Raw genomic sequence first — 15178 nt, 5'->3', positions numbered from 1 at the left:
GGCGCCAAATTCAAAAGTGAAACTGAGGCTCTGACTCATAATCCCGTTGTCGGATCTCGCGATACTCGGATCCTATAAATTCCCCGCTAGTCGCCGCCATCTTCACTCGGGCATTGATCAGGGTAGAGGGAGGGTGTGTTAGGTGGTCCTCTGTCCTGGTAGATCTCGTGCTGTGCTGTTTAGTTCTGTGCTGTGCTGTGCTGTTTAGTGCTGTGCTGTTTAGTTCTGTGCTGTTTAGTTCTGTGCTGTTTAGTTCTGTGCTGTTTAGTGCTGTGCTGTGCTGTGCTGTGCTGTGCTGTGTTCTGCAGTATCAGTCCAGTGGTGCTGTGTGCTGTGCTCTGTCCTTCTGAGGTCAGTGGTGCTGCTGGGTCCTGTGCTCTGTCCTGTTCAGTCCAGTGGTGCTGTGTCCTGTGCTCTGTGCTTCTAAGGGCATAGTTATTTCCCCAATATTCCCCTGTGTTTAAAAAAATAAAAAAAAGTTTTTTTAAAAAATACCAAAAACTACTTTAATTTTTTTTAATTACCACAAAATTTGCACAACCAATCCTGCAGTATAAGCCCATTGGTACTGCAATATTACCAAGTTCACACATTCAGCAGTAAAAGTCCAGTGGTACTGCAATATTACAAAGTTTACACATTCTGCAGTATCAGTCCAGTGGTGCTGTGTCCTGTGCTCTGTCCTGCTGAGTTCCGTAGTGCTGCTGGGTCCTGTGCCGTGTCCTGTTCAGTCCAGTGGTGCTGTGTCCTGTGCTCTGTGCTTCTAAGGGCATAGTTATTTCCCCATTATTCCCAAGTTTTTAAAAAATAAAAAAAAAGTAAAAAAAAATAAAATTTTTTTTTAAAAAAAATAAAATATAATAATTATAACCAAATTTGCAAAACCAATCCAGCAGTATAAGTCCATTGGTACTGCAATATTACCAAGTTCACACATTCTGCAGTATCAGTCCAGTGGTGCTGTGTCCTGTGCTCTGTCCTGCTGAGTTCCGTAGTGCTGCTGGGTCCTGTGCCGTGTCCTGTTCAGTCCAGTGGTGCTGTGTCCTGTGCTCTGTGCTTCTAAGGGCATAGTTATTTCCCCACTATTCCCAATTTTTAAAAAAAAAAAAAAAAAGTAAAAAAAAATAAAAAATTTAAAAAAAAAAAAATATATAATAATTATAACCAAATTTGCAAAACCAATCCAGCAGTATAAGTCCATTGGTACTGTAATATTACCAAGTTCACACATTCTGCAGTATCTTGTGCTACATATAATGGAGACCAAAAATTTGGAGGATAAAGTAGGGAAAGATCAAGACCCACTTCCTCCTAATGCTGAAGCTGCTGCCACTAGTCATGACATAGACGATGAAATGCCATCAACGTCGTCTTCCAAGCCCGATGCCCAATCTCGTAGTACCGGGCATGTAAAATCCAAAAAGCCCAAGTTAAGAAAAAGTAGCAAAAAGAGAAACTTTAAATCATCTGAGGAGAAACGTAAAGTTGCCAATATGCCATTTACGACACGGAGTGGCAAGGAACGGCTTAGGCCCTGGCCCGTGTTCATGACTAGTGGTTCAGCTTCACCCACGGATCTTAGCCCTCCTCCTCCTCCCCCCCCCTACAAAAAATTGAAGAGAGTTATGCTGTCAGCAACAAAACAGCAAACAACTCTGCCTTCTAAAGAGAAATTATCACAAATCCCCAAGGCGAGTCCAAGGGTGTTGGTGGTTGTCAAGCCTGACCTTCCCATCACTGTACGGGAAGAGGTGGCTCGGGAGGAGGCTATTGATGATGTAGCTGGCGCTGTGGAGGAACTTGATGATGAGGATGGTGATGTGGTTATTGTAAATGAGGCACCAGGGGGGGAAACAGCTGATGTCCATGGGATGAAAAAGCCCATCGTCATGCCTGGTCAGAAGACCAAAAAATGCACCTCTTCGGTCTGGAGTTATTTTTATCCAAATCCAGACAACCAATGTATGGCCATATGTAGCTTATGTAAAGCTCAAATAAGCAGGGGTAAGGATCTTGCCCACCTAGGAACATCCTCCCTTATACGTCACCTGAATAACCTTCATAGTTCAGTGGTTAGTTCAGGAACTGGGGCTAGGACCCTCATCGGTACAGGGACACCTAAATCCCGTGGTCCAGTTGGATACACACCAGCAACACCCTCCTCGTCAACTTCCTCCACAATCTCCATCAGATTCAGTCCTGCAGCCCAAGTCAGCAGCCAGACTGAGTCCTCCTCAATACGGGATTCATCCGAGGAATCCTGCAGCGGTACGCCTACTACTGCCACTGCTGCTGTTGCTGCTGTTAGTCGGTCATCTTCCCAGAGGGGAAGTCGTAAGACCGCTAAGTCTTTCACAAAACAATTGACCGTCCAACAGTCGTTTGCCATGACCACAAAATACGATAGTAGTCACCCTATTGCAAAGCGTATAACTGCGGCTGTAACTGCAATGTTGGTGTTAAACGTGCGCCCGGTGTCCGCCATCAGTGGAGTGGGATTTAGAGGGTTGATGGAGGTATTGTGTCCCCGGTACCAAATCCCCTCGAGATTCCACTTCACTAGGCAGGCGATACCAAAAATGTACAGAGAAGTACGATCAAGTGTCCTCAGTGCTCTTAAAAATGCGGTTGTACCCACTGTCCACTTAACCACGGACATGTGGACAAGTGGTTCTGGGCAAACGAAGGACTATATGACTGTGACAGCCCACTGGGTAGATGCATCCCCTTCCGCAGCAACAGCAACAGCTGCATCAGTAGCAGCATCTACAAAATGGCTGCTCATGCAAAGGCAGGCAACATTGTGCATTACAGGCTTTAATAAGAGGCACAACGCTGACAACATATTAGAGAAAATGAGGGAAATTATCTCCCAGTGGCTTACCCCACTTAGACTCTCATGGGGATTTGTGGTGTCAGACAATGCCAGTAACATTGTGCGGGCATTAAATATGGGCAATTTCCAGCACGTCCCATGTTTTGCCCACACCATTAATTTGGTGGTGCAGCATTACCTCAAGAGTGACAGGGGTGTGCAGGAGATGCTTGCGGTGGCGCGCAAAATTGCTGGACACTTTCGGCATTCAGCCAGTGCCTACCGCAGACTAGAGGCACATCAAAAAAGCATGAACCTGCCCTGCCATCACCTCAAACAAGAGGTTGTGACGCGCTGGAACTCCACCCTCTATATGCTGCAGAGGATGGAGGAGCAGCAAAAGGCCATTCAGGCCTACACAGCCACCTACGACATAGGCAAAGGAGTGGGGATGCGCCTCAGTCAAGCGCAGTGGAGACTGATTTCCGTGTTGTGCAAGGTTCTGCAGCCATTTGAACTTGCCACACGAGAAGTCAGTTCCGACACTGCCAGCTTGAGTCAGGTCATTCCCCTGATCAGGCTGTTGCAGAAGCAGCTGGAGAAAGTGAGGGAGGAGCTGGTAAGCCATTGCGATTACACCAAGCATGTAGCTCTTGTGGATGTAGCCCTTCGTACGCTTTGCCAGGATCCGAGGGTGGTCACTCTTTTAAAGTCAGAGGAATACATTCTGGCCACCGTGCTCGATCCTCGATTTAAAGCGTATGTTGTGTCTCTGTTTCCGGCGGACACAAGTCTACAGCGGTGCAAAGACCTGCTGGTCAGGAGATTGTCCTCTGAAGAGGACCGTGACATGCCAACAGCTCCACCCTCATTTTCTTCCACATCTATGGCTGCGAGGAAAAAGCTCAGTTTTCCCAAAAGAGGCACTGGCGGGGATGCTGATAACATCTGGTCCGGACTGAAGGACCTGCCAACCATTGCAGACATGTCTACTCTCGCTGCATTGGATGCTGTCACAATAGAAAAAATTGTGGATGATTACTTTGCTGACACCATCCAAGTAGACATGTCAGACAGTCCATATTGTTACTGGCAGGAAAAAAAGGCAGTTTGGAAGCCCCTGTACAAACTGGCTCTATTTTACCTGAGTTGTCCCCCCTCCAGTGTGTACTCGGAAAGAGTTTTTAGTGCAGCGGGGAACCTGGTCAGTGAGCGGCGAAGGAGGTTGCTTCCTCACAACGTTGAAAAAATGATGTTTATAAAAATGAATAATCAATTCCTCAATGAAGTACAGCACTGCCCTCCAGATACTACAGAGGGACCTGTGGTTGTGGAGTCCAGCGGGGACGAATTGATAATGTGTGATGAGGAGGAAGTACACACTGTAGGGGGAGAGGAATCAGAGGTTGAGGATGAGGACGACATCTTGCCTCAGTAGAGCCTGTTTAGTCTGTACAGGGAGAGATGAATAGCTTTTTTGGTGTGGGGGCCCAAACAAACCAATCATTTCAGCCAAAGTTGTTTGGTAGGCCCTGTCGCTGAAATGATTGGTTTGTTAAAGTGTGCATGTCCTATTTCAACAACATAAGGGTGGGTGTGAGGGCCCAAGGACAATTCCATCTTGGAACTTTTTTTTTTGCATTATATGACCAATCAACAGTCGTTTGCCATGTTCAAAAAGTAAAACCAAATGTAAAAAAATTCAAGAAATTAAACCAAAAGTAAAATGCCGTGTCATAATTTAAAACAAGAGGTATTGACGTGCTCTAAAACTACTGTATTGTTGTTTATATTTTATAAACACTACACTTGAAAGCTTGAGTCTTTCAATAGAAAAGTAACTGTCCATTGCACGAATATTTGCAACAGGGACAATTTTAGGGTTAAGAAAGTCAACTAATAACACTTCGACGCTGTCTGTCTTTATAAACACTACACTTGGAAGTTGGAGGAGGTATTGTGGCCCCGGCACCAAATTTACTACCGGGGCCACTCCACTGTGCAGTCCATATTTAGGTGTATCAGATATTAAACAACGGTGACAGTTGATGCCCAATTTTTTAATTATATTGTGGCCTCGGTACCAAATTGTGTACCGGGGCCACCACACTACGCAGTCCAGATACTTGTTTGGTGGAATTCAGACCAGTTGAGGGTTTTATTATTATATTGTGTGGACCACTCTATCTATACCACACTACAACTCTATACCACTCTATTTCATACTTTAATTCTATTTCATACTTTAATTCTATTTCATACTTTAATTCTATTTCATACTTTAATTCTATTTCATACTTTAATTCTATTACTAATTAATTACCATAAAGAGGAACAAAATAAACCAATTTTACCAAAAGTATAATATGACTTAGACTTACAAACACTACACTTGAAAGATCGTGCCTTTAAATGAAAAAGTCAGTCTTTATTGCACGACTATGTGCAACAGGGACAGTTTTTTGGGTTTACAAAGTCAAACAATAACACTTTGACCCTGTCTGTCTGGGATCTCAATGACGAATTGTCTGTACCATGTTTGGAGGAGGTATTGTGGCCCCGGTATCAAATTGGGTACCGGGGCCACCCCACTATGCAGTCCAGATACTTGTTTGGTGGAATTCAGACACGTGGAGGGTTTTTTAATTATATTGTGGCCTCGGTACCAAATTGTGTACCGGGGCCACCACACTACGCAGTCAAGATAGATAGATGCGTATTGCGTATCATAGATAAAGTACATTCAGTGGTGTGGGGCAAATTGAAAAATATTCAAAATGCACTGACATTATCAAAAACAAGAGGTTGTCACACGCTAAAACTCCAACATGTATATGATGGAGAGGATGGAGGAGCAGCCGTATGTGTAGTGTAATGCAGATCTGTTGAAGGTTTTTTATATATTTTATTGTGGTGCCCAGTGCCCACTCCTCTACGCAGTCCAGGTACAATTATTGGTGCGAATCATAAAAGTTCAGGGTTTTTAAGATATTGTGGTGACCCACTCCTCTACGCAGTCCAGGTACAATTATTGGTGCGAATCATAAAAGTTCAGGGTTTTTAATATATTGTGGTGACCCACTCCTCTACGCAGTCCAGGTACAATTATTGGTGCGAATCATAAAAGTTCAGGGTTTTTAATATATTGTGGTGACCCACTCCTCTACGCAGTCCAGGTACAATTATTGGTGCGAATCATAAAAGTTCAGGGTTTTTAAGATATTGTGGTGACCCACTCCTCTACGCAGTCCAGGTACAATTATTGGTGCGAATCATAAAAGTTCAGGGTTTTTAATATATTGTGGTGACCCACTCCTCTACGCAGTCCAGGTACAATTATTGGTGCGAATCATAAAAGTTCAGGGTTTTTAATATATTGTGGTGACCCACTCCTCTACGCAGTCCAGGTACAATTATTGGTGCGAATCATAAAAGTTCAGGGTTTTTAATATATATTGTGGTGACCCACTCCTCTACGCAGTCCAGAAAGATACCTTGTTGCAACGTTTTGGACTAATAACTATATTGTGAGGTGTTCAGAATACACTGTAAATTAGTGGAAATGCTTGTTATTGAATGTTATTGAGGTTAATAATAGCCTAGGAGTGAAAATAAGCCCAAAAACTTGATTTTTAAACTTTTTATGTTTTTTTCAAAAAAAATCCGAATCCAATACCTTAAATCCGAACCGAGACCTTTCGTCAAGTGTTTTGCGAGACAAATCCGAACCTCAAAAATAACGAAAATCCGGATCCAAAACACAAAACACGAGACCTCAAAAGTCGCCGGTGCACATCCCTAATCAATATTATTAATAATTTCCATTTCCATTAGACTTTGTCCTAAGTGCTTAATTTAAAAATAGGCCCATGTGGCACTGTCTATAAAGTGTAATGTCTATCTATCTCTATCTCTCTATCTATAAAATATGTGTGTGTGTAAGTGACCTGTCCCTACCTGTTGGTGTGGCATGATATGGCTTAGGCTAATACGGGTTAGGCACCTCCTTTTTGAGTTGGTGATGTTAATTTACGCCCACAGGGATGCCTTTTGTTAGCAGGAAAAATATTGTTTGCATCATTTTTAATTCTCCAATTCTCTTCGCTCCTTTGAAAAAAAACACATTTTTCACATTTTTCTTACTTACAAAGGAGTGAAGATGTGTGACACCCATAGAGGCGGATGTTGTGAGGACCGTACCTGGTCCCTGTATGCTCTTCTTTCAGTCACGGCATGGCAGTGAAACAGAACCCCCCAGTCCCCAATACAAGTAGGACACCAAATGAATGCAGTGACGTCATATTTCTTATGCAGGATTAATACATCGCTAAAATATTTCTGGACAGAGAATGATAAGCAACAAGTGCAATCTGAATATAGTGTTCACAGGCCTGAGGTAATAGAGGTATCAGTTACTGTACATTATAGTGCATTTAACATGGCTGTTGCTATGGGCAACACTATTGGGCCTTACTTTCAGAATGACAACAAACAGAGAGTTGCGCAGGAATTGCCTGATAAAACATTTATTAAATCAGATCATGTGAGAGCAACCAATGTAAAGTTTTCATAGATCATTAAATAGTGATCTTATAACAGTAATAGCATATAGAATATATAAAGATATAGATACAAATTATGCTTATAAAAAGCAAGACATAAAACAATCATATTACATGGCTTTCAAAAGAGAAAAAAACATTGCTATCAATATATAATTAACCCTTATTAGACAGTATCCAGTTAGATAAGGGTATCCAACAGCTGAATCAATAACATTTGCAGGTGCTAGTAACCCTTAGAAGATCCTAAGCAGCCGTGGAGAAAACCAATAGAATGTCAATTCCAATAAATCATCTGTAGAAACAGAAGTTGTCTCTTTTGATAAAGAGGAGTACAGTAACTTTAATATTGCGATGTTGCCTCTTTTAGTGAAGAGGAATACAATAACTTCAATGTCACAAAGGTAATTGTATATTCATATGTCCGTATACAAGTAATATCCGTGCAGCTGGGGTTTAAGAGTAGTAAGGATATGTGGTAGATGAAAGCTTCTTACCATCTGGACGGCTAAACATCGGCAGACATCGCGTCCCTCCACATAAGATATATAGATATATGTGTATTCTTACCCCCAGCGGATAATGTCCTCACATCAAGGAACAATGCTATATTAAGCCACTGTTTAATGGAACAATCCGGAGACAGGTTAAAGGTCCTCTTCGGTGCGCACCAATCCGGATAAGCTTTTCAAGTCACGTGACCAAGGGTTCGTTTTATGATACAAACTAACTTATCCCTTTGTTAGGCTCACGATAACTCAGGTGATATAAGCATAGCAAAAATAGCAACTCAAATAGATAGAAGTTCCATCACAAGCAGAGAACAATTCTTTCCCATCAGTGCACGAACAGTGTCTAATTGACAATTCAGGCAGCAAACACAAGGCGACGCGTTTCGTCTGATATACAGACTTTCTCAAGCAGTAGAACCCTAACTAGGGAGCTGCCTTTTAAAGAGGAAATCTCATCAAGCATAATTAAGAACACATGTCTGGATACTGAAGCTAACTAATGTATGTGTATAAGACCTGCTAATTCAGCTTTCATATGGAACCCAAATATATACATATATTTTACATTAAAAGAAATCTGTGTATATTTAGATGTAAATGGCCAATTAAATTACCATTCTTATAGATCAACAAATGCATAAAAAATTTGTATTAATTAAAATTAAAAATTAAAAATTAGATCAATTAAATCAATACACATTGCACATATTGTTAAAAAAAAGGTTTTTATACAAATAAATTAAAATTAAGATAAATAAAATAATAAAAAAATAATAAAAAATAAAATAAAAAATAATATACATATATATATATATATATATATGCATAGATATATGGATGCGCATATAAATATGCATGAATACATACAAACATGCATACATACATACATATAAGATCAGACTTATATAAGCATGAACAAAACTATATATTTATATAGCAGATGACAAAAAATGTTAATATAAACACAGAAACCTAAATAGAAACAATCATGGTATGGATCAGGATTGCCAATCATTAAAATCCATAGTCTCGTTCAAGCCATCTGGGCAAAGGGTTTGCAACTTAAATATCCAAGACACTTCACTTCTACAAAGTTTCTTATAACGGTCACCTCCTCTCAGTGTTGGATCTAGTCTCTCTACACCAATAACTTTTAAGCCCTTTGGGTTATTATCATGTTTCTCACTAAAGTGTCGGGATACACTATGTTTCATATAACCTTTGATCACATTCTGTCTATGTTCTCTAAAGCGGCTTTTTAAAGAACGAGTGGTTCTACCTACGTACTGGAGGCCACACGGGCACTCCAGTACGTAAATAACAAATGAAGTTTCACAGTTAATGTATTGGGAGATACCATATTCTATATTATTAGCTCTTGATTTAATAAAAGTAACTGCTTGTCCAATAAATCTACATGTAAGGCAAATATTTCTATTGCACTTATAACAGCCTGGTTTCTTATTTGGTAGCCAGGACTGAGATGTCGTTGTAGTATGACTAGTATCATTTTTTAGGACACTTGGGGCCAACATATTGTTTTTGTTGTCGTTGCATTTATATGGAGGTTTGACACTACCTCCTTTTTGAGTTGCTGCATTTATTGCCTAATATTTAATAACATATTGATTATTATTTGGGACCTATTAGCGCCAGAGATTTAGTTGTTTTTGACTTTTTGTGTGATAGTGTTATATCTCTTGGCTGCTGGGTTTGAAATACCATGGCTGATCTCCAATGTTGTAGAGATCGTTATACTAGACGAGATAAATATATGTCTACATTTGATATTTCTAATGTTATTGATGGTCCACGTGAGGACACTGGTATGAATAAGACTTTCTTGAAATTAGAAACGCTGTTAAAAAATGAGGTCAGACATTGGTGGGACAATGTCTTTCTTCAACAATATGTGGATTCAAATAAGATACCTAGAGGTCTTAGAATCATTAAACATCTCTCTATTCAGGATGATATGGATCTTAGAAAAGAATGGGAGAACACATTGGATTCATGTTCTATTAGTTTAATGAAGATTCTCATTCAGTATAGAGAGAAAAAGATTCAAAAGACTATGGATGAGATTGAAACAATCAAAACCACTCTAGCCCAATTTAAAGATCTCCCTGAATTTAATAGGAGGGATATTGAAGTGAATAAAAGGGTTGAATCCTATGAGAGCGATATTCTCAAAAGGAAAAAACAGAAATTCTCTAGGGATCAAGATGATTATCATAGAGGTGTTGTAAAATCCTATAATAAACGTGAACCTAGGGAATTTTTTTCTCCTCCAGGAATAGATTAGATTCCGGTTATGAGAGAAATAGATCCCCTGCTGGAAAATTTTCTAGAAGGAGATCACCTGATCCAGCTCCATACACGAGACCTAGATCGAGAGATACTAATTATAAAAATATGAGAGAGAGGGTGAATCCTTATAGGAGAGATTCTGTTGACAAAGATATTTCACCCAATCATAATGGTAGACACAGGAATATGGGAGCTAGACCGAAAACATATTCCAGTGGCTACAGACCTCATTTTTTAGACAGGAGCAATCAGTGGGAAACATTCCAACATCGGAACCGGTTCGATGTATTGGCACCCAGAACACCAAAACGCCCAAGAGAACACGTGGAAAGAGAGGAAGAGGAGATAGAAATAGAGCCAAAGAGACATCAGAGGATATAAAAGGAATTTTTAATATTTCTACTAAAATATTAGACACCAGCCAGCTACAGCTCTTAAGTAAAGGATTGTCATTTGCCCCGAGCGTGAACCCTAATCTATTTGATCTGTATACTGAATTGAATCGATACATTAGAGCCTTATGTCGTCAAAGGTATTTTGCCTCTAAGAACTTAATTAAGAAACAAGTAGATGGCTCCCCCATCTGTCTAGATGCAGATGATTCTGAGGGGTTACAAATTTTGGAAAATCTGTGGAAAGAGAATAATATCTTGGATTCAGCTACTCATGACCCCATTACTGTTTTCGACATTAATACTCAAATTAATCCAACTAAATTCAAGAAAAAATCTGAATTTTATCCTGTCAGTCATAGGAGCCCAGCGATCCAACTTTTTTATAAAAACACTCTGGATGAATTTAAGACATTATGTAATAAATCTTTAGGTAGAGATTTGGGTAAGAATAACCTCTCACAAAGAGAAAGGAAAGCACTTTTTTCCTTACAGAATGACTTGACACTGGTAATTAAGCCGGCTGATAAGGGGGGAGGGGTAGTTGTGTTGGATAGGGAGGATTATTACATCGAAGCCATGAGACAACTTCAAGATACTCAATTTTATCTAGTTTTAGATAAAGATCCCACTGTACCATATCTTAAGGAACTTCAAGCCCTGCTTAGTCAGGGTTTAGTGGAGGGTGTGATTGATAAGGAGGTTCACAATTTTCTCTTTACCCAACACCCTATTACACCTGTTTTTTATTATTTGCCCAAAATCCACAAATCACTCACTACACCCCCCGGGCGTCCCATTATTTCTGGTATTGGTTCTCTTACTGCAAATCTATCTTATTACGTTGATCACTTTCTTCAGGGTTGTGTTGTCTCCCAGAGATCCTATCTGAGAGACACCATGCATATTCTCAATTTGATTCAGGACATCACATGGCATCCTGGTTGGGGTTTTCTAACCTTGGATGTCCAAGCTTTATACACCCATATTCCTCATGATAAAGGAACGCGGATAGCTGGAGAAGCCCTTTTGAAAGTGGGAGGGGTCTCTGGGAGCCAATGCAACTTTCTAACTGATGCAATTATGTTTATTCTTACTCACAATCACTTTTTGTTTGAATCGGTTCATTATTTACAGGTCATGGGGATGGCCATGGGCACCAGGTTTGCCCCAAGCTTCGCCAACATTTACATGGGGGCATTGGAGGATGAGCTCATCTGGGGCGGTCCTTTTGGGGCGAACCTGGTGCTTTATGGCCGTTATATAGATGATCTATTTATCATCTGGGAAGGAGGCCCTCAATTGGCCTCTGAATTTGTCTCTTTCCTCAATACTAACACTTATAATTTATCTTTTACTCACCAGTTTGATTTGTTCACTGTGAACTTCCTTGATATTACTCTGACAGTAGATCAAGACAATAATAAAATTATTTCAACCAATTACAATAAACCCGTTGACTGTAGTTCATATTTACATTTTCAGAGTGGCCATTATAAACCCTGGATTCATAACATCCCTAAGGGACAACTGTGCAGAATTAGACGTAACTGCACTATGGATAAAGATTTTGCACTTCAATCTGAGAAAATGTCGGCGGAATTTTCCAAAAGGGGTTACCCAATATATCTGATAGATAAAGCCAAAGACTTTGCTCGAAAGAAAAATCGTAGCGATTTGTTAATACCGAAGACTAAGAGCTCTTTAAACACTAGTTTCAACAAAAAGGATACCTGTGACTCTCTTACTTACATCTCCAAATTTAATAATAAGTCGCATCTAATCAAACGAATTATTATTAACAACCATAAAATCTTACTTCAGGATACTATCCTGAGCAACATTCTTGATAAGGTTCCTAAAGTGGTATATATAAGAAATAATAATCTTAAAAATATGTTGGCCCCAAGTGTCCTAAAAAATGATACTAGTCATACTACAACGACATCTCAGTCCTGGCTACCAAATAAGAAACCAGGCTGTTATAAGTGCAATAGAAATATTTGCCTTACATGTAGATTTATTGGACAAGCAGTTACTTTTATTAAATCAAGAGCTAATAATATAGAATATGGTATCTCCCAATACATTAACTGTGAAACTTCATTTGTTATTTACGTACTGGAGTGCCCGTGTGGCCTCCAGTACGTAGGTAGAACCACTCGTTCTTTAAAAAGCCGCTTTAGAGAACATAGACAGAATGTGATCAAAGGTTATATGAAACATAGTGTATCCCGACACTTTAGTGAGAAACATGATAATAACCCAAAGGGCTTAAAAGTTATTGGTGTAGAGAGACTAGATCCAACACTGAGAGGAGGTGACCGTTATAAGAAACTTTGTAGAAGTGAAGTGTCTTGGATATTTAAGTTGCAAACCCTTTGCCCAGATGGCTTGAACGAGACTATGGATTTTAATGATTGGCAATCCTGATCCATACCATGATTGTTTCTATTTAGGTTTCTGTGTTTATATTAACATTTTTTGTCATCTGCTATATAAATATATAGTTTTGTTCATGCTTATATAAGTCTGATCTTATATGTATGTATGTATGCATGTTTGTATGTATTCATGCATATTTATATGCGCATCCATATATCTATGCATATATATATATATATGTATATTATTTTTTATTTTATTTTTTATTATTTTTTTATTATTTTATTTATCTTAATTTTAATTTATTTGTATAAAAACCTTTTTTTTTTAACAATATGTGCAATGTGTATTGATTTAATTGATCTAATTTTTAATTTTTAATTTTAATTAATACTAATTTTTTATGCATTTGTTGATCTATAAGAATGGTAATTTAATTGGCCACTTACATCTAAATATACACAGATTTCTTTTAATGTAAAATATATGTATATATTTGGGTTCCATATGAAAGCTGAATTAGCAGGTCTTATACACATACATTAGTTAGCTTCAGTATCCAGACATGTGTTCTTAATTATGCTTGATGAGATTTCCTCTTTAAAAGGCAGCTCCCTAGTTAGGGTTCTACTGCTTGAGAAAGTCTGTATATCAGACGAAACGCGTCGCCTTGTGTTTGCTGCCTGAATTGTCAATTAGACACTGTTCGTGCACTGATGGGAAAGAATTGTTCTCTGCTTGTGATGGAACTTCTATCTATTTGAGTTGCTATTTTTGCTATGCTTATATCACCTGAGTTATCGTGAGCCTAACAAAGGGATAAGTTAGTTTGTATCATAAAACGAACCCTTGGTCACGTGACTTGAAAAGCTTATCCGGATTGGTGCGCACCGAAGAGGACCTTTAACCTGTCTCCGGATTGTTCCATTAAACAGTGGCTTAATATAGCATTGTTCCTTGATGTGAGGACATTATCCGCTGGGGGTAAGAATACACATATATCTATATATCTTATGTGGAGGGACGCGATGTCTGCCGATGTTTAGCCGTCCAGATGGTAAGAAGCTTTCATCTACCACATATCCTTACTACTCTTAAACCCCAGCTGCACGGATATTACTTGTATACGGACATATGAATATACAATTACCTTTGTGACATTGAAGTTATTGTATTCCTCTTCACTAAAAGAGGCAACATCGCAATATTAAAGTTACTGTACTCCTCTTTATCAAAAGAGACAACTTCTGTTTCTACAGATGATTTATTGGAATTGACATTCTATTGGTTTTCTCCACGGCTGCTTAGGATCTTCTAAGGGTTACTAGCACCTGCAAATGTTATTGATTCAGCTGTTGGATACCCTTATCTAACTGGATACTGTCTAATAAGGGTTAATTATATATTGATAGCAATGTTTTTTTCTCTTTTGAAAGCCATGTAATATGATTGTTTTATGTCTTGCTTTTTATAAGCATAATTTGTATCTATATCTTTATATATTCTATATGCTATTACTGTTATAAGATCACTATTTAATGATCTATGAAAACTTTACATTGGTTGCTCTCACATGATCTGATTTAATAAATGTTTTATCAGGCAATTCCTGCGCAACTCTCTGTTTGTTGTCGTTGCATTTATATGGAGGTTTGACACTACCTCCTTTTTGAGTTGCTGCATTTATTGCCTAATATTTAATAACATATTGATTATTATTTGGGACCTATTAGCGCCAGAGATTTAGTTGTTTTTGACTTACTTTCAGAATAACAAAGGCAATGACAAAATTCCTATATGTCAATACTTCTATAATGTAAACAGTTTGCTTACAACTATCCTTCACAGTACTCTGAGTACCTTTTAATGACTGTCATGTGGCCAGAGACTCAACAGCGTTCTGCGCTGCGGCCATAATATTGTAACCCTGTAATATATGAGGTCATATAAACTAAGAATACAGTAATACAGTTCTAGTCCCTAATACTATGAATTTCAAACAATATGCTACAAGCAAATTATATCACAGTCATTGAATCCCTTTTAAACAAAATAAAATAGTGGTGTCTATGGGGGATTATTGATCACTCTCAGAAACCAAACCACCTACCCACACATGAATGCAGGATTAACAGAAATGCACTGTTTAACATGCATGTATGCAAAATTAGCCTGTCTGTTACAAAGCAAAATAGATAATAA

Source organism: Mixophyes fleayi, chromosome 1 (assembly GCF_038048845.1).
Source record: "Mixophyes fleayi isolate aMixFle1 chromosome 1, aMixFle1.hap1, whole genome shotgun sequence".
Taxonomy (NCBI): domain Eukaryota; kingdom Metazoa; phylum Chordata; class Amphibia; order Anura; family Limnodynastidae; genus Mixophyes; species Mixophyes fleayi.
This window is presented reverse-complemented; position numbering follows the sequence as displayed.